Source organism: Salarias fasciatus, chromosome 1 (assembly GCF_902148845.1).
Source record: "Salarias fasciatus chromosome 1, fSalaFa1.1, whole genome shotgun sequence".
Lineage (NCBI taxonomy): Eukaryota > Metazoa > Chordata > Actinopteri > Blenniiformes > Blenniidae > Salarias > Salarias fasciatus.
Window position 1 is genome coordinate 38114216 of NC_043745.1, and position 25778 is coordinate 38139993.

Below are 25778 nucleotides of genomic sequence, written 5' to 3' on the forward strand. Positions count from 1 at the left end.
CCTCCGGCTCGTGGAGACATGGAGAAGACAGTCCTGCATGGAAATCAGCATCAAGTGTTTGATCATCCCTCACACACACACACGGAACAGCTCCCCCCACTGGCTCGACCCATCCATGACACATTAGACATGCAGAGATCCTCCTTCAGGCATGACACACACACACACACACACACACACACACACACACACACACACACACACACACACACACACACACACACACACACACACACACACTTTATCTGTCAAAACATTTTCACTGGCAGTCAGTGATCCGTCTGCTCTGCTCCACTGATTACACGGTGTGCCTCAAGGCTCACCTCTTGGTCTAATAATCTTTTATTTGTATAAAGTTGTGCCATGCTTTTTTTTTCATTACAGGTAGACTGAAATCATTTCATTAAATGCCTTTGTTTCATTGAAGCTAATCTTAGCAGTGGAAACACACAACTCAAACAAAACACAATTTCTGCAGGGTTTTAATATCAGCCGTTCTCCAGTGAGCAAACTACGGTGGCCCTGAAGGTCACAGGGACAGAAATAATAAAATAAATTAAAAAAACAAGGAGAATATTACAGCATAAACATGAATCTCAAAGAGAAAACACAACATCAAAAATGCCACAAAACAAGAAAAAGGATGGAAAAAGATTAGATGAAATGAAAAACATTAGAACTGAAATAAATGAGCGTTCGGCTGTAGTTAATTGGATCAAATTGTCAAAGGGCAGATTTCCCCGGAGGAACTGAATAGTTTTGGAGAAGATAAGTTAAAAGGCAGCGTTTCAGAACCTGACACCAAATTCTCATGAACTTTAAGATCTCGACCTTCAACTCCATTAATCCCCTTCAGACCTGTTTATTTTTGCACATTAACACATCCTGTTGATACGATGCCGTGACTCGACGGCAGTGGGATTCGAACCTGCGAACACCTGCCTGCAAGGCAGTTCCTCGAACCTGAAGATTCAATATAAAGGATTAAAAGCTCATCTCAGATCCAAACTGCAGCACCGACACTCAGTTTCTGCAGACCCAGACTCAGAGGAGAAGACTCTGCTGTTCTGGAATATTGACAATTATGCCGTTTTCACTCATTTTGCACTTTATCAAAAGAATAGAAGAGAAAGCCTGTATCATCACGACACAATGTGCCCTGAAATCTGGAGAGCTGCTCTTCTCTCAGCACAAATGAACAAAAACAGTTTGACAGCAGATGTTTGAGATTTCAATGAATGAAAATGGCATCGATTTTTTTTTTTTATTTACACCGATTACCAAATGTTGCAAAACATAAAAGAGCGAGTGTTGAAATAACTCCTACCAACAACCGAGGCTGAAACTCTTCAGCTCGCAAGAGTGTGAATGGCTGCTCAGTAAAATCACAGACAGCGGTGTCGAGAGTAAAGCAGCACGGGCCGTGGAGGGAGTGTGTTCGTCGCCACCCCGGCTCACAGCTTTGAAGTGAGTCTCGCTCTGAGCTGTGTGTTCAGTATTATATCCGTCCAGGTCGGAGAAATTCCTTCCACCCAGTTCAAACAGCCCGAGTCTTCTTCTGACTGGCTCTGAACAAATCGGCGCTGAGCTCTGCAGTTTAGCAGGAATTCACCGACGGAAACGTCTGCTGCAATCGAATGATCAAACGAGCGGAAGCGCAGAGCTCTCTTAATGCTGTAATCAACCCGAATGATGCTTTCTGCTGAAAAAAAAATACAGTGAAATCTCCCAAAAACTCCAATAGCTGTTGCATTATGGGTGTTTTTACAAACCCCCCCTGACAGCAAGGCTCTGAGGCTTATGCTGGTTAGCTAGCTTTCATGGCAGCATCGCTGACATCTCATGTGTGACTCTGAAGAAATTTGTTCAGAAAAAAATGGAAAGTTCCTTTGATATTTTTACCATTTTGCTTTGCTGGTTTGGCCGAATCAAAACATCCTGTGTGCCGGTTTAGGCCCACGGGCCTTATGTTTGACACTCTGACCTACAACGAACCAGGTGTAGGGTAAAATGAAGATGAAAGTAAAAATATATTTACACTGTAAAATGAAATATTTGATCAGTTTCATGACGCTGGTGGAGTTTGAGAATCAGTGACCTAATAGATTCAGTGCAGCAACTTTAGCAAGTGCTGAACTTTTGAAATGCTCAATCGCTCATGAAACTGTCCATGAGGCCTAATTTTACTGTAATCACTGCAATGAAATGTTTATTTCAATATCCCAAAACAACCCAGGAGCATAAAATGAAAAGAGCAGGACACGAGGAACATGCTTGTTTCTTTTTAACATGCTGAGCAGCTGGCGTCGGTCATGTAAATGCGGAGTTAAGTCTGTCCTGCAGATTGGATAATAGATACAATATTAAAGCCATTATTGATGAAAAAGCCACTAAAATCTGACAGAAACTCTGAGGACTGAAAGCCAAACTGACTCATTACCCGACACAGAGGTGAGAACTTTACAGATTTCTATATTACCTTTGAAGAGTTGTCGGAGTGGAAGATGTTCGATCAGACATGTTCAGGATGAATTCATCAACTCCCACACCTGCTTGATCGCAGTCCGGGTTTGAGGGACTGGAGACTTTTCCAGTTGATGCCAGAAGAAGATGAAGCTGCAATCAACAAGCTCCAGTCACTAATGAGCTACTTTAACCTGAATATTATTATTCGGGTTTATTCCCACAGGTCGTCTCATTTTCAAGAGAAACCTGCTTCAGTCAAACGTGCGTTTTCAGTCCAGGACAATAAGATTGATGCAGTGAAAGTTTATAAAGCAGGAGCAAGTTTTCAGAGTTAATGAAGGAAGACTTATTAAAAAGAACAAAAAAAGAAAAAGAAAAAAGAAATCAAGTGTAGCTGCTGTCTTCACTGTTTCAGATCCAGTTTACACAACATCTGGTGTGTTTTGGGGTCGGGCGCTCAGAGCCACTGAAATATCAACTTTATGGAAACGTCTCCCGGGGTGGAACCTTGTGAAAATCCTCTGACTCCGTCTCCGTGGAAACGGGGGATGCTGCTGCATCCGCCTGCAGCCACGTCAGCTTCTCGCCCGGCAGACGCCGAACCGTCGCCGACTCCCAAGACTTCCTGACGTATTTCTCTTCCGGATTAAAAGAACGAGGTCAAAGAAAATCTGACCTTTCCTCACATGGAGCCGTCGTGGCCGTGCACTCCAGGAAATGGCCTTTAGATTAGCGCTCGGAGAGGACGGCGGATTAACCGGCACTGAAAGCAGCTGCGGAGAGGGATGCTTCAAACCTCTCTGGATATTTACAAGAGCTAAAGTAGCAGCATTACGTGCAGCCAGCGCTCGGTTCAGCGGGATGGAGAGAGAGAGGGAGGACGCACGAGCCCAACCCCGCTTTTACCACGGCGAGCATCAACACCGACGCAGCGCAGATTAACCTTTCATCAGGCAAGCGGCCCTGTTTGACAACATGAGCTTCGCTTTAAAGCTGCCAATGAGAAACTGGAGGAAACTGTGTGGGATGATGAACAGGTGAGAAGTGGGGTATTCTCCTTATCATTCTTAAAATGTATAAACTGTTGTGTTTGGTCCCTTTAGAGAAGCATCTAAGACAGAGGTTGTTAAATATAAGCTACAGGAGGTGTTTTTTTTGGACGTTTTACTGTATTTTGCGTCATTAAAATCGGCTTCATGTTGAGACTGTAGTTATTTATCTGTAGTACTTGTTCCATTTTTGTGATAATATAGATATTTTCATCACATGTACTCTCTGCCAGAAGAACTAAAACCTTTAAATTTGCATTTAAAGGCTATTATGACACTATTTTTCCAGTCTGGCCCACTCAAGATGAAATCGGACTGTTAGTGGCTCCTGAACTGAAATGTGTTGAACAGCCCAGATCTCAGAGAACCTTATAATCCATTTATCATTCCAACATTTAAAACTGCTCCAACATCTGCCCGGAACACAGAAAATGTGACATGATCAGTTTAAGACAAGCGAAACAAAAAAGCCCAGTGCGTCACACTGTGGATGATTTTGTAAAAAGCTCACTGTATTGTGGAACAACAGCACCATTCAGAGGGTTTTTTATTGACTAGAAAATGTCGTATCAGTGTGATTATGGTCAGTTTTCAACCACTTTGCAGAGATTCGATTGTATTTTTGGCATTATGGAGGCTTTTTTTCTTAAAATAACTCAACACAAAGCTTGAGTGGGGAGTGTCCCATGAAGGGTTAAAGAACATGTGTTCTGGATTTGTTCAACATTTGCATCCCATTTAAATGCCACAATATTTAATCTTAAACATGCTGCTCAGTAACGCCCCCCACCCTCCAACGAGCTGTTCTTCTCAAATGGCCCGTGTGGATTACTGAGCAGAACGTGATCCCGGCGTGATCCATGATCTTATTTGGAGCCAGATTAGGCGGCGAGCGGCTCATCTGGCCGTGGAGCCACATGAACAGTCTTTACGCTGACATTTGGCACATCCTGAGGATTATTCACACTCTGAATGAGATATCACCTCGTCCACGCTCCGCCGGGCACGAGAGAGCAGCGACGCCGCTAAATTACAAAGGGAACTCGTCCGTCCGTCCGCTTCATGAGCTGCTTTGTCTGAGTCGGGGTTGCAGGGTGGCTGAGACGACGCCGGCTGACGGGAGGTCAAGGCAGGGTACAGTCAGCCGCTTCTGAAACCTTCTGGTACAAAATGTCTAAAAAAACGTCTCCCATAGCTGTTGCATTATGGGTGTTTCTCCACACTCACCCTGACGGCATGGCTTTGAGGCTAATGCTAGTTAGCTAGCTTTCATGTCAGCATCACTGACGTTTTTACAGTGTTTTACAGAGTGCCCTACTCTGAAGGAATTCGTTTAAAAAAAAATTCCACATATTCTTCTAATTCTTCACAGATTGCATGGTGCTTTGGCCGGATAGGAGCCTCTTGCAGGCCGGTTTTGGCCCACGGGCCTTATGTTTGACAGCCCTGTGCTGGAGTATTGGCGTATCTGCAGTAATGTATCTTCGTTCTCTGATAAAAACTCACATACTTCATGGGCTGTACAGGCTGTGTGCCTGCAGAAGCAAACAGACGTGCCGTAGTTTTTCGCTGTAACAGAGCCTTGAGTTGACCTTGTTGCTGCCGTTCGCTCATTCTTTTGATGGAAACGGAGCTGAAGTGAGACGCTGTGTATCTGCTCCAAACCTGCGGCCCTGGATGACTGCAGCACTCTGCTTCACACACCAGACATGTCAGAGTGGTTTTCCTTCAGGGGTGCAGTCCAGAACTGAAGGTGGTACCATAGAGTTTGGATAAATGTTCATGAAGCTTTAGAGCGAGGAATTCTATTCACAGAGTCGACATAAAGCAGTTTCTGTTCTGCGTCGTGTTTCTCAGGATCAGAGCAGTTAGGAAAGATTAACAGAAGAAATGGAACAAGCCGAGTTCAAAACATCGGTTCCAAGACAGAAAGAGCAGAGAAGCCATTAAAAACAACCTCATTTTTACATAAAGGTTACAGAAATCGGTGCTCTGAGAAACTGACAATGCGATTTTTTTTAAAAACAGCTCCAAAGGTGGAACTTTTTGAAAGTGTTTCATTTCCGTCTTCATGGAAACGGGAAAATGCAACTTTTTCCGAGATCCTGCCACTGGTCATACGCAGCACGGCTGTTAATCTTTCTGCACATGCTCAGTAGACGAACGATAAGAACCATGTCTTCCTCCAGAGTCAGGACTCCCAGTCCAGATTCTGCTGGACTTGGTAGTTTTAGAGTTGACCGTCACCATAATAACAATCCAACTTCCTCATACGTCCATGTTCTCCCATTGTTATTGTTTACAGCGTATTCTGTTTCATTACAAAAACAACCACCAGCGCCCACTAGTGGCCCAACATGGAAAAACATCGCCTTCAGCCTACATTTCTGGCAAAGAAGAGAGAACATGCTATTAACGGTGTTCCCTTAACAGAAGAAAAGAGAACTAAAAGTATTATTAAAAAAAAAAAAAAAAACTATTTGCATTCTTGAACTGCTTTTCCAAAAGTCAAATTTCCAGGATGTTCTCCTCTCTGGTTGTGGCACAAGCAGCGGATTTGTGGTTCCTCGTTAAATGAGCATGTGAAACATTGATGATTATATTGATTGCTGCTTTCTATCCAGCGTCTCTCTCGTTATGATCATCTCAGACTTCACACATGATGCACACAAGAAAATAAGCTGATTTTCCCCGAGTTGTCTGCTGTGGATTAACACTGGTTCAGTGAGATGAAGAAATATTTAACTAGTCTGGAGGGAACTGTGAATGAAGTGGATGATTGATTTTTTGAAATTATTGATCTTTCCGTCGTGAAATCCCACGAAGCTTGTTGGTGAAGTGTTTATCTTCCGGTTGAGATAAATTGGTCGTATGTTCTGATCTGTTCTCACAATCGGCCAACAACTCCAGCAATTTAAAAGCGACGGAATACAGAACAAATGTAAACGACTGTGCGGTTTCAACAGGAAAACAACCAACGGTCCAAAGCGTGGACCAACATGCTCATTTTCAGTGTTCCTGCCGTTTCCATGGAAACAGACATCATTTTGAAAACGTTGCTGTGAAAATGCGAAACTTTTCTGAAATGAGATTTTCTCTTGAAACATCGTGGAAACTGAATGTAACCCTTATACCCCTTTCACACTGGCCAAAAAACCCGTTTAAACCCGCTAATTAACCGGCTCCTCATGGCAGTGTGAAGCGTTCAGTCGGCATTAGACCCGGGTTTTTCAACCCTGCAATCGACGCGGGTTTTTAGCAGGTCGCTACTATCGGCTTTTAGTGGGAGGGGCGAGAGGGAATGTGAAAGGCAGACACGAGTCGACGCAGTAACTTAGGTGATGACGTCGACGCAGCGTGGCTACGTTAGCACGCTAGTTGTTGTTTCTGGACACAGCGTGACATTTCCTTGTTCAAGATGACCCAGCATTGGCAAGATAGCGAGGATGCGTGGGGAAGAGATTTGTCTACAGGTAACGGGGACTGAGCTCTAGTCCGTTGTTTACTTTCGCTTTGCTCCGATAATGTCCCACGTTGATGACATCATCAGCGCGGGACATTATCGGCGCAGGAAAATGCAGCGACGCGGCTCGCCAGCAGGCGGGTCTGCAGGCAGTGTGAAAGGACTCAAAAGGCGATTATTAGCGGGTTGAGAACACGGGTCGACCTGCTAGTTGTAGTGTGAAAGGGGTATAAGAACAAAAAATAAAAACCCAGGGGCTCCTGTCTGTGACGACTCCTGAGGCGTCGCTGAGTTTTCTCCCTCCAGGTTGTGGGAATGTTTATTCTGCAGTAATAGAGGCTGTATAAACATCACTGCGGCGAAGTCCTCTGCTCGAAGACACAACACAGACGCGTCAGGATTTGAACCTGCGACCTGCTGCTCCGACCACTCGTCCAGGCTTCTCTCTCAGATTACCTGCAGCCTGGCCTCGTTCGGCCCGCCGCGGCTTTGGAAACTCGTACATCAAGATGACGACGGCCAGACCTCCTTCCACATGACCCTCCTCGTTCTCCCGCGGATTAGGTTACTTCCATGTTTATGTATCTTTGTTCTGGTCTGGATTTCCCCCATGTGGTCACCAGACGTCTCGCAGCCGACTCCAGGTTTCCGTTTGATTAAAAGGTCGGAAAAATGTCAGGTTGGAAGAAACAAATTACAAATGTTGACCTAATAGGTAAGTTAAAAGGAATTAGGCCGACTTGATGTTCCTTTATGAGCGGATTTCCAGGTAATGGCCGGTTCTGTGGCATCTTCGTCTCTCTGTAAAAAGAAGTCAGCGTCTGAAATGAGAGGATTACAGACGAGCACGGATCCCAGGTTTCCGGGTCGCCGTGAGAGCAGGTTGGATTCTCCGTCTCCGTCCTTTTGGTGACTTTCACATCAGTGAGGCCGCCGTTTTCCGCGGGTCGTGGCCCTCGATGGGATGGCTGCACGCTGCGAGGTAATTAGAACAACAATAGCCAGAAGATACAGAGAGATGGAAGAATTTAAAAAAAAAAAAAGAAAAAAAAGAAAAAGAAAAATGCTGACATGAGCGAGGAGAGCCGTGCCAGGCTGTGAACAGGTGCGAGTCGCCGCACGCCGCCTGCTCCCCGCTGCAGCCAGGTGGGAATCCTCCACGACGGGGGGGGGGTCAAACATATGGCCCAGGGGCCAAATCTGGCCTGCCAGAGGGTCCAGTCTGACCCTCAGCGTGACTCTGCTTACAAAGAGGGGAAAATATAAAAAAGGACCAGGAAGTGGTGTGTGTACAGTTAAACTCCTGTATATATATTTATATATATTCTTTTTGTGTTTCTCACATTTTTTTCTATTATATTGTACATATGTGTCTGTCTTAAATGTATATTTAACTTATATCTGTTCTTATATTGTACATGTGTCTGTCTTAAACGTATATCTTAATTATATCTCATTTATATCTGCTAGCATATATCTGTTATTTATTTATGTCTGTCTTAGATCTATATGTATATTATATTTAATTTATATCTACTTAATTATATCTGTCTTAAATTTGTATTTAAATTATATTTAATTATGTATCATTTATCATATTTAATTATAGCTGTTATTTAATTATACATATCCTAAATGTATATTCTAATTATATTTAACTTTTCTACGTATGGTTGGGCTTTGTAATAATTTTTCATAATTCTTTTCTACGTTGTTCTGCTGCAATTTCCCCCTGCAGAACAAATAAAGGACTTTCAATTCAAGTGCTCAAGGAAGAGAACGACTATTCTTCATTTCAACACTGAAATGAGAAGCGCAGAAGGCAGCCGTGCTGTTATGGAGGGAAGTCGCTGAAAACAGCAGAAACCTTTTAGCAAGATAATTAGCATTAGCATACTGTGAGAGAGTCCGTGGTATTCACTGACATCAGTCCGAAGACATGTTGTAGAACACATTTATTGTATTTATACCAGTAATGTAATTTATGTAATCCTATCTTATTTCATCACCCTCATTTGAATTATGCCCCGTTTATGCCAGCACATTTCAAGACAAAACTTTGGGTTTTAAGGGTGTCTCGCAGTGGCGTGGAGACCAGCTGGAGACTAGATGGAGACTCGAGTCTCCTCGTTGCGTCCGTCTACAGCGAGGTCGCAGAGACCAGTCTGTTTCGTGACTGAGGAGACGTCTCTGTGACAGTCCTGCGCCGTCTCCGCAACCTCACAACCACCACGGATTCTGGAGACGTTCCAGGGACGTCACGGGGACGTCCCCGTGACTTCCAGGTGAGTCGATTGGAAGAACGTCTCCAATACGTCACTCTGGATTGCCCTCAGTTCAAGCGCTCGCCATTTTTTCAGTCTCTGGAGCCGTCACTGCGGTGTCTCTGCCAGTGAGATCGGCCCTTTACACAGTAAGGTTCGTTTTGAAACCACACACACACACACACACACTTTTTTTTGCCAGGAAATAAAATTGTTAATTGTAGCAAGGTAACCTTAATATCATGTTATCTTGCATACAGTAGTCTGTGCATTTGAAATGTCACCGTCCATCTGTTGGGCTGGAAATAGCCAACTCTTCAAAATGAGGAATCTTATTAGGCACTCAGAGTAGGGCTGCACGATTTTGACAAAAAACTTAAAGCTATAGTGCGTAACTTTTAAATGTCTATGAACGTCTGTTTTAGCCAAGCCACTACTAGTGGAGATGACAAAATGCAGATTAAGCCGATCGGCTCCTCTAACATGTCGCGGGATTTTTCAATATATATATTTCTTGCTTTGCGTGTAGACCGGCGACATTCCCGCGCTGGCGAGCAGGAAATTACGCATTTTACGTCACAACAAGAAGGGAGGGGGAGGACGCGCAGAGCATCTCATAGCAACAGGCTCAGCTCAGGCAGAATGAGGAAGCGGCATGGCGGATAATCCAAAGAAACGACCGAGAAAGAGTCCTGGAGTGGATCATACCACCAGAAAAAAAGCCTGGACGGTTGGGAGAAGGAAAGTGACCGACGGAGAAGGCAAACTTGTCAGGTACAAATTAGCAGGCACCTTGCCTCCCGTTTGTAATAAGCTATTTGCGTTTCTGTGGCTAAAAAAAAAAAAAAAAAAAAAACAATAATTACCTCTTCGGAAGAGTCCGTCTTTTTTTCACCAGCTGTCCTTGTTCACACACAATAAAAACCGTTTCCAACGGTGATTGGCGCTGTGGAAACGCAAATCACTGTGGCAGATTGGGGGGAGAGGGGGAGGGGGGGGAGGAGGGGGAACACCGGGGTGTACGTCATGTGGAAGCGCCGGCTTTATTGTTGTAAGAACGCAGAATTCCGCTAGAGGGCGACCGAAGTTACGCACTATAGCTTTAATTGCAATTTTTCTGACCAATAATGCCATTGCGATTGGATTTGCGATTTTCACATTTTATACTTTCAAATGCAGAAAACAGCTAAAATTATGGTAAAAAATAATTCTTGTTACTTTTACATGGTCTTGCTCAAGTTGACACATAAAATAACACATATTGTAAACTAACCTGACAAAGCTTCAGGCAGCGGCAGCCGAGACGCCACCGTGCCGTCTGCATCACGTTTGGAAAAAAAGAGTGCCTTGTTTTAATGAAATAAATAAAAAAATAATGAAAATCCAATGCTGTCCAAACTGTAATTCAATACTGGTCGAATAACCTACGACTTGTCGACGTTTCTGTTAATTGTGTAGTGGTGTTGGTATAAATTAGACGTGTTTCCTCTGGATCTGGCTGCTGCACGGCGACACGATCTACATTTGGCTCCACGTTGTTTTTTTCAAACCCAAAGTCAGTCCAAACAACTGAACTGCAGTTCTTTTGTGATACCAGCTGCTCCGCTCCCTCTTCTGTTGCCATCTCAGCCATTTTCACACCGTGACGAGTCACACTGAAAACTTTTTGCTCCTCACGACACCGCAGAGCACACACGCAGGGTTTGTTGTTACCAACCTGACGCTAGTTAGCTGCAGCGGTGCAGTGCAGACATACGTGCTTTCTATTGTCATTTCTGATTGGCCGGTGGCCCGGAACGCGAGACTCGAACGTTTTGATTGGCGGATAGGTCTGTCACTCAAATGCCTCTAGTTAAAACCTCCATTTCGATGCGGTGTCGGTTAATCATGCAGCCCTAACTCAGAATAAAACTGTCTCAGGAAAGGGAAGGACCTGTTTTCACACAAATACAACACAAATATCCTAGGTGTGAAACAAGGATTAGAGCTTGTGAAGGCTTTTGATTTATTTCCAAGGAGATTTTCTAAAAAAAAATCTTGACAAAGTGTTCTAAACAAGACTCAAACCAGAGAGACGAAGCGCACCGTCATGACGGGAAACAGATAAATGGATTCAAGGCAAACACAATCACTCCCTGTTGGAGGCGCGAAGGTTAAGGACCTCTGTCACGATGGGATTACAGTTTCATCCTCCATCTGCAGGTCTTTTCAGACCACGAGCATCTAAAAAAACGTGCTATTCAGGCTGAGGAATAAACACTCCTGTTGTAAATGTACCCTGATAGAATTATGATTGGAAGATTCAACAAGCGGAGTGCTTTTCTGCAGCAATCTCAAACAGAAAATCCATTTAAGCACATTTTTATTTCCACAGTAATTGTGCAGGTAGGAATGCGCCTTTGTCAAACTGCAGAAAATGGACTCTTTTAAATCAGCCACTAATGTTACCAGGCAGTTTTTCTATTCTGGAGATTTTTTTTTTTTTCTTTTTTTGCTTTAAAACCAGAAAGCGGAACAAACCGAACGAGTGTGTCGATGTGGCAATCATCTGTCTCTTTGGTAGAGATGCATCGCTCTTCTTTTTAAAGGTTAGCCCGTGACAATAGAGTATAGGTGTGTTTGAAATGTCAATGGTTTTTAATGAAAGGAAGAGAAATCCAAATCAAAGCCATTAAAGCCCGGCGGCTCTTTTTTAGACCGATGTGTTCGCCCTGCTACGATTCAGCTCGGCGTTACTAACCATTTCAGTGATTCCACACGTATGGACAGTATCTGCACGCTAGAGTCACTTTGGACGTAATACCTGAAACATAAAGGACGTTTTCTGACGGGGAAAGCAGGAGGAAGGAAGGTGTAGTTTGTCCAAAGTGGCATTTCAAATGAATTTCCCAGCAGAAGACGATGCAGGCGCGGCGTCTCGGCCGCCCGTCAAACTGCTCCTTCTCAGCACTGCTCGTCCCCGTGAAGACACTTCCTCCCTCCACAGCCCCGATGGAGGCTCCTGCTTTCAGACGCCAGGCTAACGAGGCCGGTAGCACGAATTCAGACTTCTAGATAGGTCAAACTGGCAACTGGCGATTCTTAGCCACTGAAATATGAGTGAGAAGGTTTATAGAGTGTTTCCACTGGTGGTTATGCAAGATACTGAACCCCCAGCTGTGTACGTACGTGCACATCTACATCTGCATACGGACAGTACTGTAATCATGGACTTGATACAGCGGCTCGATGGCGAGCAATGACCAGGATTCATCTTCAGTCATAGTTTGGAATCAGGAATCAGACTATTTAAGTGACTCATTTGAGCGTTTGAGCTGTTATTCAAAATTCACGCTTTACAAGTCTGTGATCCTAAACTACTGCCGGCGTCGAACAGCCTCAGTCGATTCAGGAGACGCATGCAGACACCCTGTTGTCCTCTTCTCCAGATGGGTTTGGTTTGTTTTATGCTGCTTTCCTGAATGGACGGCTTTCTGTCCCTCGTAATGAGCTCCATTGAGATGAGGTGAAGTCACTTAAGGGGCTGTCTGGGCAACACATGCAGCCTTGTCCAAGACGTACGACCGCACGCTGCCTTCTTCCCCTCCCCTCCAGACCCACAGCTCTTGTGGTTAAGGGCCTTCTTCCTGCCAGAGGAGGTTGACTGTTGTTGTTGGAATTGCCACGGCCACTTAAAGGGGTTCTCTCAATCAGCGGGGACCGAAAACTCCTAAAACGGGGTCTCGGGGATCGGCGAAAAAAATACAAAGCAAGACAGAGCGCCTCGTCTGGCATGCGCCGCGCTCTCACAGCTCAGAAAAACGCTTTCAATTGAACCTGACAAACGGGGCAGAGGAGCCCTCTGAGTGTTTCATTTCGATACGAGGTGGCCCGTTTTACCGGCGCTCGCCGCCACATGGGCGGAGTGTAACGTCTCGTCCATGATTGATGATCACACACCTTCAGCCGAGAGGCGGCCACTGGGCGCAGCACACCGTCTAACAAGTCTTCGCCGGAGCAGCGCCGCACAGACTGACAATGAAATGATGAGTGCCATATTGGAAGGACGGAAAAGGAAAGAGGGAGAGTAAAAGAGGGAGGAGGAGGAGGAGGAGGAGGAGGAGGAGGAATACACAGCACTCCAACAGGGAAGCAAAACACTGCAATCTGTTCTGGCAAGGCAGACTGAAACCATTACAGCGAGGGGGGAATATTCAGTTTGGGGATTTTTCTCTCCCCCTCGTCTCCACCTCATCTGTCAAGAAGTGCATGAATGCTGCGACCACAATGAAGGAAGAAGAAGAAGAAGAAGAAGAAGAAAGAAAGAACGAAAAAAAGAGGGAGCGCAACAGTAACTGCCAAAACATGCCGCCTGGTTTGTAACATCTTGAATTACTCCCGCTTGTTTGAGTAACGCTTCTGAAGAAAGAAACAACTGAAAACATCGGGGCTGAGCGGAGACGAGTCGGACGGAGAGGAGAGGATTTCAGCAATTACCTGCGGTTTTAAAGTGTGTGATGGAAAAACGAGCTGCACGAAGCGCCGAGGATGGACATGTCGGATTTGGCTCAGAGATAGACAAACTGAGACCCTGCTGACATGCAGTATTTCTAGTGAAAATGCATCGTTTTTGCGACTTTTGGAAAACGCTGTCCGTTTACACAGCATTAAACAGCATTTCTTTGTATCACATCATTACTTTCATCAAATGAAGCAGTTAAGTTTGGTGTCTCAGCTCAGTTTTTATTTATTGTGAAGTGTATGGGCCTCTCCGTCACTGACATGGAATAAAGTCACCCAGCAGTCTAAACCCAGAGCAGCGCCTCTGAGAAAACGGTCCGGGTTGGTTTCAGGAGACTTCATGAGCTGGACACGACCCAAACTTACTGGAGAGACTGAAAACCATTGGACCAATGATGTCAATAAACTGTCCATCCACTCAACCATCTGTCCATCCGTCCTGTGGAACATTGTGCTGAGTTAAATGGATTATTAGGGAGATCCTTTTGTTTAACTTAAGTTTTTATTGAAATTTTAGTTGTCTGGAAACTCTTTCATAGATATATGAGTGCTTAAATTGTTGACATAAAATGTACAAACTGGAATTTCGTCTCTTTCTCAGACTTTGCTCCTGAGGTCGGTCCGTCCGGCGTTTTGTCCTCATACAGCTCTGACGATCCGAGCTGTGCTCAAACAGCCATTAAACTTTCAGGAAACTGCGCCACAGTGCATTTACAGGCATACGGAGACCGATACACCTATTCCTCACACAGTCTCGGTCCGGTTGTTTGGTGCCACGAGGGTTCAGATGGCATCATTCACACTTTCACAAATGAACTGCGCGGGTACAGTAATTACACCAGGCCCCGTTTTAATTAGGCTGGATGTCGTAAGTGTGAACAAACCCCGAGGGTGAACGACACGCTGGATCTGATCCAAGCTGACGTGGGGTAGAAGGTACAGTCCACCCTGCTCCAGTCCGCCGCAGAGAGACGATCGCACTTCACCAGTGAACTACAAACTACTGCAGGATCAGCGCCAAGAAACACTGGAATCAAACTGCCTTGATATGAGGCTGCAGCACTTCCCACGACACAACAGAGCGTGGATTAAAACCACGATCATCCACAATGTGGCCCCGAAAGACCCGTTTCAATGACACTGCAAGTGAGAACGCATCATTTTTGCGTTTTCATTTCAGAAAAGTTTCGCGTTCACACAGCGATGAAAAATGATGTCCGTTTACACTGAAATGGAAGAAAAGCTGAAAATCTACGTTTGAGTTGGAGCATTGTGAAATAGTTGTGTTTTGCCCTGTTTCCATGGAGATGGAGTCAGAGTGTTTTTTAAAAGTTCCACTGTGGGAGCCCTTTATTGTTTTTGTTTAAAAGTTGCACTTTGAGTGGCTTCGAGCTCAGTTGTCCTGGAAAAAAAGTAAAACCATATTCACTTCTGATACGAAGGCGTCCATATGCATATTTCCAAATGTTTTCTTTCGATGTGGTTCAGTGAACTCTGGCAAAAGAAATGAATCATGTATGATTTAGACGGTGTTCTCTGAAATTCTAATCAAAACTTCAAAGGAGTTGTTGAAACTTTTGTCTTTGCCTGCTTAACATTATTTGTCCAACACTATGAGTAAAAAATCCTATTATTTTTTTAAAAAATATATATTTTAGGGGTATAAAAGAAACAAAGTCATAAAGACGGTTATAGCGCCATAAAGAAACTGCTCCCGCCCCGGCTGTGCTCGGGTCTAATATTACTCCTCTGAGGAAATCACACACAGGTTGAAAATGTCAGAATCATTATTGAGCGACAGGCTTCATTTAGGTCAGAACACATGTCGGCCTTTCAGTTAACGGCGAGTTCACGGACGCCGAGCGACGCTGGAGGAAGCCTCGTTAGAGCAGACGATTGGAGGCTCGGTGGTCGCTCTGAAAAAATAAACTCCGAAAATACAGCAGACACCAAATAAGAAGGCAGAGCCGACGCACCATCTCCCATGACATGTAATCGCGGCGCTTCCCCCCGGAAATGGAAACGCATGGAGGTGAAGATATTTCCAGAGCGTATCGGACGGCCTCGGGCGGCCCAGATGTTTCCCTCTGCCTCGGTGTGGATGTGGCAGGTCGACCTGTGTGACCCACACCCGAATCAATCCGTGGGTATACCGTACCTTTTCTATGGTCATGTAATCCTGTTAAGACAGAAAAGAGCAACACTCAGCCTTCAACCAGATCATCCCTGGCTGGATTTGGGACTTTCTGAGTCAAGATGCTGAGTTCGTCTCGCTCACATCTGGATTTTCTCCCACAGTCAGAAAACATGGATTCACAGCTGAGCGGTGACTGAAAGCCTGATGTACCGAGGCCAGATTACAGGACAAGGTTTTGAGGTGAAAATGCTAAACTTTTTGGTGTCTGTTTAGAAGGCAACGGTGCTCAGCGATCCTGAAAACACAACTATTTCAAAATGTCTCTCAAGGCGGAACTTTGTGCAAACACTCCGTCTTCATGGAAACAAGGATTAATGCAGTTTTTTGAAAATGTTCTGACTCTGTCTCCCTGGAAATGGGGGGGTAAATGCAACCTCTGGAAAATGGCTTCCAAGGTGGAAGTTGTTGAAATGGCTCTGACTGTGTCTGTGTGGAAATGGGAGAAAACAAACGCTTGAAAAACATTTGGCCTCCTCTGTGGAAACGGGGGGAAACACAACTTTTTTTTTTTCAATGAGCATGGTAGAAACAATAGAAATTTGGCCACAGTAGAAATGTGCGCTCTACCATCATACCGTCATCTCAGTAAATAAAACGTGTAGAAAGTATCGTTCAATCCTTCTCTTTTACTGCATGACGGTGCATAACATCATTGAACATGTTACAGCTTCTTCTGGCGCACGTCTTTCCGGCTCACACTCTTTTTCAACATGCAGAGAGAGCCTGCACTTCAGGGGCCACCCTTCTTCTGTGGTGTCTGTGTAAAAATTAGGTTGAACATGCAAACAGCACACCTAGTGGCATGAAGTGCAAATGCAGGTGAATTAAAACAACGACAAAAACCATTCAGAAACACTTCCATTTCAGGTTTTACACCGTAACATTTATATCGCGATATATACCGTTACTTTGAAGGGATTTAATTTATTCCGTGATATGAATTTTAGGTCATACCGCCCAGCCACTTTCTCAACTCTGACTCACAGACTTCATTTTAAGATATTTCCTTTGTTCTTCCTCAATCACATCCTTTTCTCACCATCACAGAAGAAGCATATGAAACTGTACATCAGCATCGGGCGGGATGTGACCAAACGACTGACGCCACTGTCTGCATTAACGGAAGTTTCTGCCGGAGCTCGACAGCCAGATTACATCAGCGGTGACTTTAAAACCTACGCACTGTGGCAGCTCGCCACTGCGGCTGAACACGTGTGAGATCGCAGCGCAAACGGCACATGCCAGAGCGCACATCAGGCAGAAAAATGACGCATTAATTTCCTCGGACCCATTACAATGTATTACGCTGGCGTGCCTGGGCTCTCTCCCCATAGTTATTTATTTCTGCCCTGTAATTAGACCTGCTTTCAAAAAGAAAAGTCGATTTGTTTCTTTCTCATTACGTCTGGAATACATCCCCTTGGGAATTACTCTGCATGTAGGGGTAGAAAGCGGGGCTGTTTTCAGCACTGATGGATCGCTCTTCCTTTTGTTGGCTTAAGGAAACGGTATTTGTTATTTTCCATGTGGGCATCCGTCACGCATCTGGCCGTTTGCATGTCCTCCAGCTGAATTACCTGCAGCAGGGCGGCGAGCCGCGCTTCACTTTACATAATGAATGAATGTGCTTCACTTTCCAAATTACCTTCTGAATTCTCACAGTGTCACGCCTTTTATTGGGCGTGCGTGTGCGCGTGTGTGTGTGTGTGTGTAGGCAGTGCGGGGGCATTCAGCTTTATCCCGGTGTGAAAGGATTTCTATCAAAGAGATTGACGGTTAAACTTTAATTTGGGGTTTATGGGGTTAAAGCCAGTTAAGGACAGAAGGCTCACATCAAATGTAGACAAGTAATCAATGAACACTGAGTCTTGTGCATTAAGCTTCTTCCCACCGCAGCAACAGTACGGTGAACGACAGCGCATACACACAGCACATCTTTCTCTAAAAACTGAGGAGGGTATTTTCCCAGCATGCCTTCATGATTTAAAAGTTTTGATAAAAAAATATAATAATTAATGATTGAAGAAAAAAGTGTTCATGATCGAATTGAGGGATTCACCAGGACGGGTATCAGTGTCAGGTATCGGCCCGTCAGCAGAGAGGAGCGGTGTGCGCAGTTTGAAGATTCTTTAGTATTAATGAGAACGAGAGACGTGTGAATCAGTGTGAATTGTGAAGACAGACTGTGAATCACGGTCTGCCAAAATATCAAGAGGAGGAGAAAGTTGCTTCGTACAAAACCAGAAACTTAATCAGCAGAGACATTTGGCCCGGCAGAGTTAGCCTGACGTCACTGGTGGATCAGAAAGAGTTTACTTTGAGCTGCGCTACAAGCTACATGCTACATGCTACATGCTAAAGCGTTTCAGGGCTCACCAGTGTTGTTTTTGATAACGATGACAACAACGAAAGGACTTCGTCAATGTGCCTTTTTTCCGTGACTAAAACGAGACGCGACGAGATAAAAATATCGCTTTGAAGACGGAAACAAAGGCGGAAATGTGTCGCGACGTAGCTGTTGTTTTCGTTAACAAGGCGAGACGAGATGAAAATGTCAGTATTTTGACCATCAAAATAAATTAAAACAAACCGATTCCCCCAGCTTGTTTACACACCCGGTGTGCTTTACTCTGAAAATATCAGCAATTCAGGAGCTGCTTCCTGTTCTTGTTTGACCACGCCTGCACTGCATGCACTGGCGCACGAGAGAGCATGGCAGCAACTTCCGAACAGGGGCTTGGCGGGAGGAAAAGACGCAATGATTTATGGACGTACTTTAATCATAATCTAGCAGAAACTAAAACAGAATGCCTCGTAGTGGGAGACGGAGGATCTAATCCAACTGTTTGACAGTTTGTCCTTACTGTGAAACTGCAGTAGGAGCCCACCAGTGATTAGTGAAGATGTTTTTTTGGGGGGGATTTTTTCCCAAGTACCTAAAAAATCTTTACTTTTTCTTTTCTTTTTTTTTTAAAAAACAATTCAGGCGTTGTCTTATTTTGAAGAAATGTATTTTCACTTTTGTTTAAAATTTGTATAGAGAAAATTCAGGTAAGGAATACTTACAAAGTTTATCAAACTCAAGTTGTGTTTGTCATTTCAGTTTTGAAGACCTCCAAGTGCTTCATACCATCAAGTGTAACCAAGGAATTAATTTTGTTTAATTCAGTTGTTTTAATGGTAGTATTTTCCTAATAGCAGTAGAAGCCATAGACTCAGCCGCTGTGCGCCGGTATATCCTTCTACGGAGCACTATGCTTGTGCAGGTCTGTGTGTATCAAAACGTTATTTTAACGGATTGAAAAGATAACACGTCTTTTAAAATGTTTTATAACCATTTGGATTTACTTCATGTGCTAATCGGCCTGGTCACAATCTTCCTGTGAAATGTATTGTGTGTGTTGTTATTGTCTTCTAATGTGGTGTAGGCTAGTGTTTGAATGCATTTGAGAGTGTGTTTGGACAGCCAATGGCTTACTGAAACAACAACATGCATTTATTTCTGCATGTTTCATTGATCATCTTCGCCAAGACGATTTGATGTAAGGTTTTTTGTAGGAAAAAGGGCGTTATATCTGGTCAAAACAAGATTGTTTGAATTTTAGGAGCTTCATTTTCAAAGGAAATCAGAAATATATTGAAATACTGTGATGTTTTTTGATAATGGATGTGATTATTTTTATTTTGCAGGTTGTTTCGTGCAAATTCGAGCTGTGGGGGCCGAGCTGTGTTCCGCGAAGCTGGAAGCTCAACTCGTTATCTATTTCTCTATTTCAGCTGATTTTTGACTTAATGGAGACTTATTTTTTTAAATAAGCACAATATAAGCCAAGGCCATGTCTAAAATATATCTATTATGGTATTGGATCAGTTTCTGACCAAAAATAGCATCAGCAATATACTATCTATGAAGTTACAAAGGCTGAACTAATATAGTATCTCGATGTCCAGAATTTCCGGTAGTGTCCGTACCCCTATCCAGTTCCTCATTCCTACTATGTATTTGGCTTGAGCTGAATGTTCTATTTTATATACCTGGGTAGCACTATTTGAATGATGATATGTTGTGGATATAGTGCACACAGTTAATATTACAACAGTTGCAAATGGGATCTGTTGTTTGCAATTGTAGTGTCCGTACCCCATGTAGTGTCCATACCCTCGCATTTTGTTATTCCGCTTAGAAGTTGAAATTCTTGATATTATTGGAACATGTGAGCATGTTGAAAAGGGGTGTATTTATCTACAACTCTCAAGACAACATATTTGCCTAAAAGTACATCTTTTACCCACAGAAAACTAACGCAGAGAATCGAAGCAAGGACTTTGAATTCCAAAATTCCTCTTTTTGAATAACTCGCATAATGCTACAGGAAAATTCTCATTTGGTAAATTTGGTAATGGTAATTGCCAGATAATTTAAAAAACAATTTCAGTGACTTTATGTTATTTCACTGCACTACCAGTTAGAGGTCGACCGATTCATCGGATTGGCCGATTCATCGGCCCGATAGGACGTTTTACAAACTTCTGAGTGTCAAGATTTCAGAAATAATGCAGTTGTTGTTGTTCATTTGATACAAATCAGTTAAGAAACATAAATTACAGCAATCCAGCAATGTGCAAATTGTATGTGCAGACATTTATATTAAGTTTGCAGAAAAGATAATTTATTTTCCACATATTTCATCACATTTGCACGTTATAGAGTCTTTTGTGGTCATTTGATGGGCAATAAAGCAGAGTTCTGTTCATATATTTTACTCAATTAAACAAGCAACTGAGTTTATTAAGTTGTAGTGATGCTCTTCATCTGTTTTAAGTCTTGTTATGCTATCCAAGTCATGCTAATGTAGAGTCCATACCCCATTTTACCTCGACATCTTTAACTGATCACCATTTTACTACCAAATAAGATTACTGGATGATTTTTTTTTGCATCTGATTGCTCGAAAACTGTAGTATAGTGAAAATAAAAATTGGCACAGTTTGTTGAGGCTGAATTTTTTAGTCTGCTGTCCACCTGGAGTCAATGTTGATTGTGACCAGGCCGTAATATGCCGTCCCCTGGACCACTGTAAGGAGTATTTTGTCCACTTTCGTCAGTCCGGCTCTGATTCCAGTTGACTTCAAGCAATTGAGCTAAGCTAACTACGATGCTAACAGCTGTGAACAAGCCACTGGACGCAGAGACAAAAAAAAGGAATTTATGAGCTTGTCTAACTTTGTCAATGATAGGGAAAGGACGTGGGTCCAAAATCTTTGGAGTATTCCTTTAATAAAAGATGTATCAGCATGCACATTATAAAAATAGCCTGAAAAAATCAGCAAAACTCCTATTAGTCCTCTCATTCTGTCTGGCAGAGCTCAAGCACTTGAGTTTGTAAAATATCAAACTAGTCCAGTTTATTATTTAATATTCAAAGGCTTCAATGTGTTATGTTGGTTTTGTGCCATTTAAGTATATTTTATTATGTTTGTTTGGTTTACAATTTCCGTTGTCTTTTTCCTCATGTATTGCTACCTCCGCCAGGAGGTTATGGAATCACGTCGGTTTGTTGGTTGGTTGGTTTGTTAGCAACAACTGCCCAACTATGTCAAAGACTGCCCTATCGCTCAATGATAAAGAATCCTTTAAGAAATTCCTGGATCCAGACAGTGATCCGGATCATCGCCAAAATTTAATGGATTCCAAGTTAGCCCAAGACCCACCTTTCCACAAAGTTCATTGCAATCCGTCCATTACTTTTTCCGTAATGTTGCTAACAGACCAACCAACCAACAAACCAACAAACCAACAGGCGGACGTAACGTGTGACGACACACTTACTAGCACTCGGCTGGAGCTCGAGGCGGTACACAGCAAGCATATTCACAAATGTCACATATTCCAGAACTCTGATACGTTCTAGAATAATCACACATTGTGAACCTACGTCACATTCTACAGGTTTGATTCGTTATAGAATTATAAAACATTTAGGATGCTCACATGTTCCACAACTTTCACACATTCTAGACTTCTCTTGCATTATGGAATTCTCAATTGTTCTAGATTTTTAAGATGTTCTAAAAAGTACAGCACTTTTTTTTTTCTTAAACATTCTAGAACGGACACATTCCAGAATCTTCACATATTCTACAACTTTGACACATTCTGGGATACCTCAGACATTGTACAACTCTGAAGCATTCTAGAGTTCTTTCACATTCTGTAATTTCCACAAAAAGTCAGAATTCCAGAAATTCTTTTCTCAGTTTTATACCCGGCTATTCCTGCCGGCACTCAGTGATGAACTGATCAGAGTCAGACCGGCAGAAACAAGAAGAAATGTGGGATTCACTAAATAAGGTCTCTTGTCTGACAAAAGGTGAATTACCAGAGAGTCGTGTCGATAAAAAGCATGTCAACATGCAGCGTTTCCTCTGAAGCACGAACAATAACCTGATATTCAGATCACCAGCTGTCTGGCACCGGCAGACCTCGCCTGGAATCACACATCTCGAAGCGCCGTTGCTCACAGCTTGTCTCAGCAGGCTCCTTGTTAACAGGATAGCGCCTCCAAATCTGCTCCCGCAACACCTCGCAGCGCGGGTCATTACAGCGGATCCGGCTGCTGACTGACGCCCAATCACATCGCCACGCCCGGGCACTTCCGCCAATCAGCCGCAATTATGCAGACGGACTCGCACTTTCATGCGACGGGCGCCACAACAATAGCCTTAAATAACTTGGAGACGAGCTGAGAGGGAGGCGGCGCAAAGGCAGGCATCGTTATCGCACGGACTGCAGACGAATAGATATGGTGTGATACGAGCAACACACCCTGATGCATGTGTGACTGTGCAATTACAGCACATTTACTGCGCCAGCTGCCGCATCCATCCCGGCGCATGTGCAGCTCGGCGTGACAAACGCTCCCGGGAGCCGGAGCGGCGCCAGCTTTGAAGGTGAAATATGGCAGATATATATTCACACCTGAAGTTGTGTTGAGGGAATATTAAGTCACTGGTAGGACTGGGCGTAGCAGGAATGCGATGTGAAACGACAGGGGAGGGGGGAAATGAGCAGGAAGCAGCGCTGGGATTGACGGGAGGCGAGGAGCAGATCAGAGCTGATCAGAGTTTGGCTGCTATAGACGCAAACAGCACCTGTAGACCCAAGCGATGGAAGCGCCGGCCCGCCGTGAATTATTCAACGGAGGGATTCGCAGTGCGCTCGCAAGGATGCACTGCGGCCCGCTGGAAAACAGCAACATCCGTCGTGGCAACCAGGCCTCCTGACAGTTAGCCACACTGACCACTAGGTGGGGGGTTTGGTGTGAGGAGCGGGATGATTACTTTACTGTGATGGTACTAATCAACCTCAATCAATCAATCAATCAGTCAATCAATTTATTTTTGTATAGCCCAGTATCACAACAACAGTTGCCTCAGAGGGCTTCAAGATGTTACATTGGTTGGTAAAAATGTCAAAGACTGATAATGACTTTGATAATAACAATGAATCACAGTGTAGTGTAGCCTCAACCTCAAACACATGACTGTGTGAGAGCGCTGGAATACCCAGAGAGGGAGAAAGGGTAAACTCCCCACCGTCGTTAGCATGTCAAGGTTAAAGAGAACCATTTTTCAGCCCAGACTCGAACCGGGGATTTTCTCACTCCGAGTGTTTACATGGGACTTTTTATTCCTCTATAACTCAGAATAAAGCCTAATTCCGCTCTATAAAATGATCACGCAAAGGCCTGAAAACTTTATTCAGAATTAAGTTTAAATCCCATTAGTCCAGCGGGTTTATTCTCTTTTGGAAGCGGAATTATCTGCTAATTAGGCGACTTCATTCTGGTCTTTCTGCTCCGTCGTGATGACGAAGTTTTCCAACATGGCGGCCTGCGGTCCACGTTTAGACTCGTATGGAGATGGCTTATTTGACGGCAGTTTTAGAAGAATTGGATATAATGAAACAAGCGGATGGACGGGCGCTTAACAACGGGGACATTTTCAAAGCTCCAGCGTCAAAGTTAATCGAGAAGGAAAGACGAGAAAAACGCTGTTTACTTCCGGGAGACGTCAGTACGTCACGGCCGCCCCGTCCAATCAGAACGCTTCACAGATACCGGCGTGAGGGAGGGGATAATCCTTTGTTTTTCCCATGAAAACACGGAGATCATGACAGTGATCATGGTGTTAAAAACGCCATGTGACCACACTCACTGTGAGGAATGGGTGCTAACCACTGTTCCACACCAGAAGCAACAAATTAACTCAACGCACTCTTGTCAAATCCAGTGCCGTTTGCCGTTTTGTCTGGATTTCATCAGATTTGATTCTAGATTCTCAGAAGGCTTCGACGTGATGTTTGATCCTTTTTTCAGGACAAACATCCACACCGAAAAGGAAGTTTTCGCACCTATTAGGACTCCTAGAAACCCTATGCATGCACATGTATACACTGGTTCACAAAGGCCCCAAAACTGGCTCCACTGCAGCGATACTGAGCAAACAGGACTTGCTGTGAAAGTTTCCCGGGCGCTGCTCGCTCTGAAAAGCCTCGGCTCCAGGCTCTCCATCCAGCCTGTGCAGGTCAGTGTAATTGGGGAGTGTGAAACAGCCTGAGGTGAGAGTGTGGAGGCTGTCAGTGTGTGTGTGTGTGTGTGTGTGTGTGTGTGTGTGTGTGTGTGTGTGCGCGCTCTCACCTCGTGACAGACCGGTAATCCATCCGGCCGGTGGAGAAGGGGAGCCTCGGCTGAGGGAAACCCTGAGCGAGGACAGATAACAGGAGAAGGGATTAATGCGTCAATAGTCATAATAATTCAGAAAGCGGGTTCAGAAGTTCACTCTTGTAACTGGAAGCAGCGGCGAAGGAAACTGGACTTTGACCCAAACCACATCACGATGACGAAGAGCTGTGAATAAACTGTACACGTCTACATCTTTCTCCTCTGTTTTGAGGTGAATTACCAGATCCCGGAGTGGAAACCATGTGGTTCAGAGATAATTCTGTACTTTCCGCCGTGTATCTGGATCCTGAGGTATCCATCAATGTGCTTTCCGAAGCTTCTGATCACGTAAGAGCAAAACGCTGAGCTCCTCTTTGTTCTTCTGCTCGGCTGCTCGTGTTGACGGCACGTCAGCCCAGACTGTTCTCTGAACTCCGAGCACCTGACAGGAACCCTCTGCCGGCAGAGGGTTTGTTCAGTAGCCACTCTTTTTTTTTTTTTTTTTTTTTTTTACCGCTGACACTTCCTGTGACACTCGTGGAGCTGTTGCTGCCAATTAAGCAACTGGTAACCCCCAGACAGAGCGCTCAGCTTACCGGCCTGGATGCTCGGCTGCCGGGGAGAGGCGGATCTCTCCGGCAAATCGAGGTCTTTCAGGAACGCTGCCGCTCCGTCTGTTCGGTATTAAAACCAGATCAGAACAAAAGCTCCTTCATTTGACTTGCTCAAAGTCACTCCAGCAGCTCGGAGAGCGCCCGCATCAAGAGCATATGTATTTTTAAGATCGGTTTTCCTAATTCATGCTGTGGAAACGTTCAATAATTAAAGTGACTTTCAGTGAGAGGCACAAACATAAGTCACCAAGAGGGAGCAGATCTTCAGATTCACTTCAGACGTTTAAAGCGGAAGCACAAACAGAATAGTTCAGCAGCCAGTCTGATCTCTTAAAAGACGGGAGCTACTGTACCACCCTGTTGAATCTGTCAGGAGCCGAACGCCACCGCTGTGCACCGCCATTAAAGTTGGAACGGGTGGAAGGAAAGTGGAGAGTTTGCTCCTACATGTGGAGTTACAGTCGGGATTGGGTCCCGAAGGAGAATGTGATTGGACGAGAGC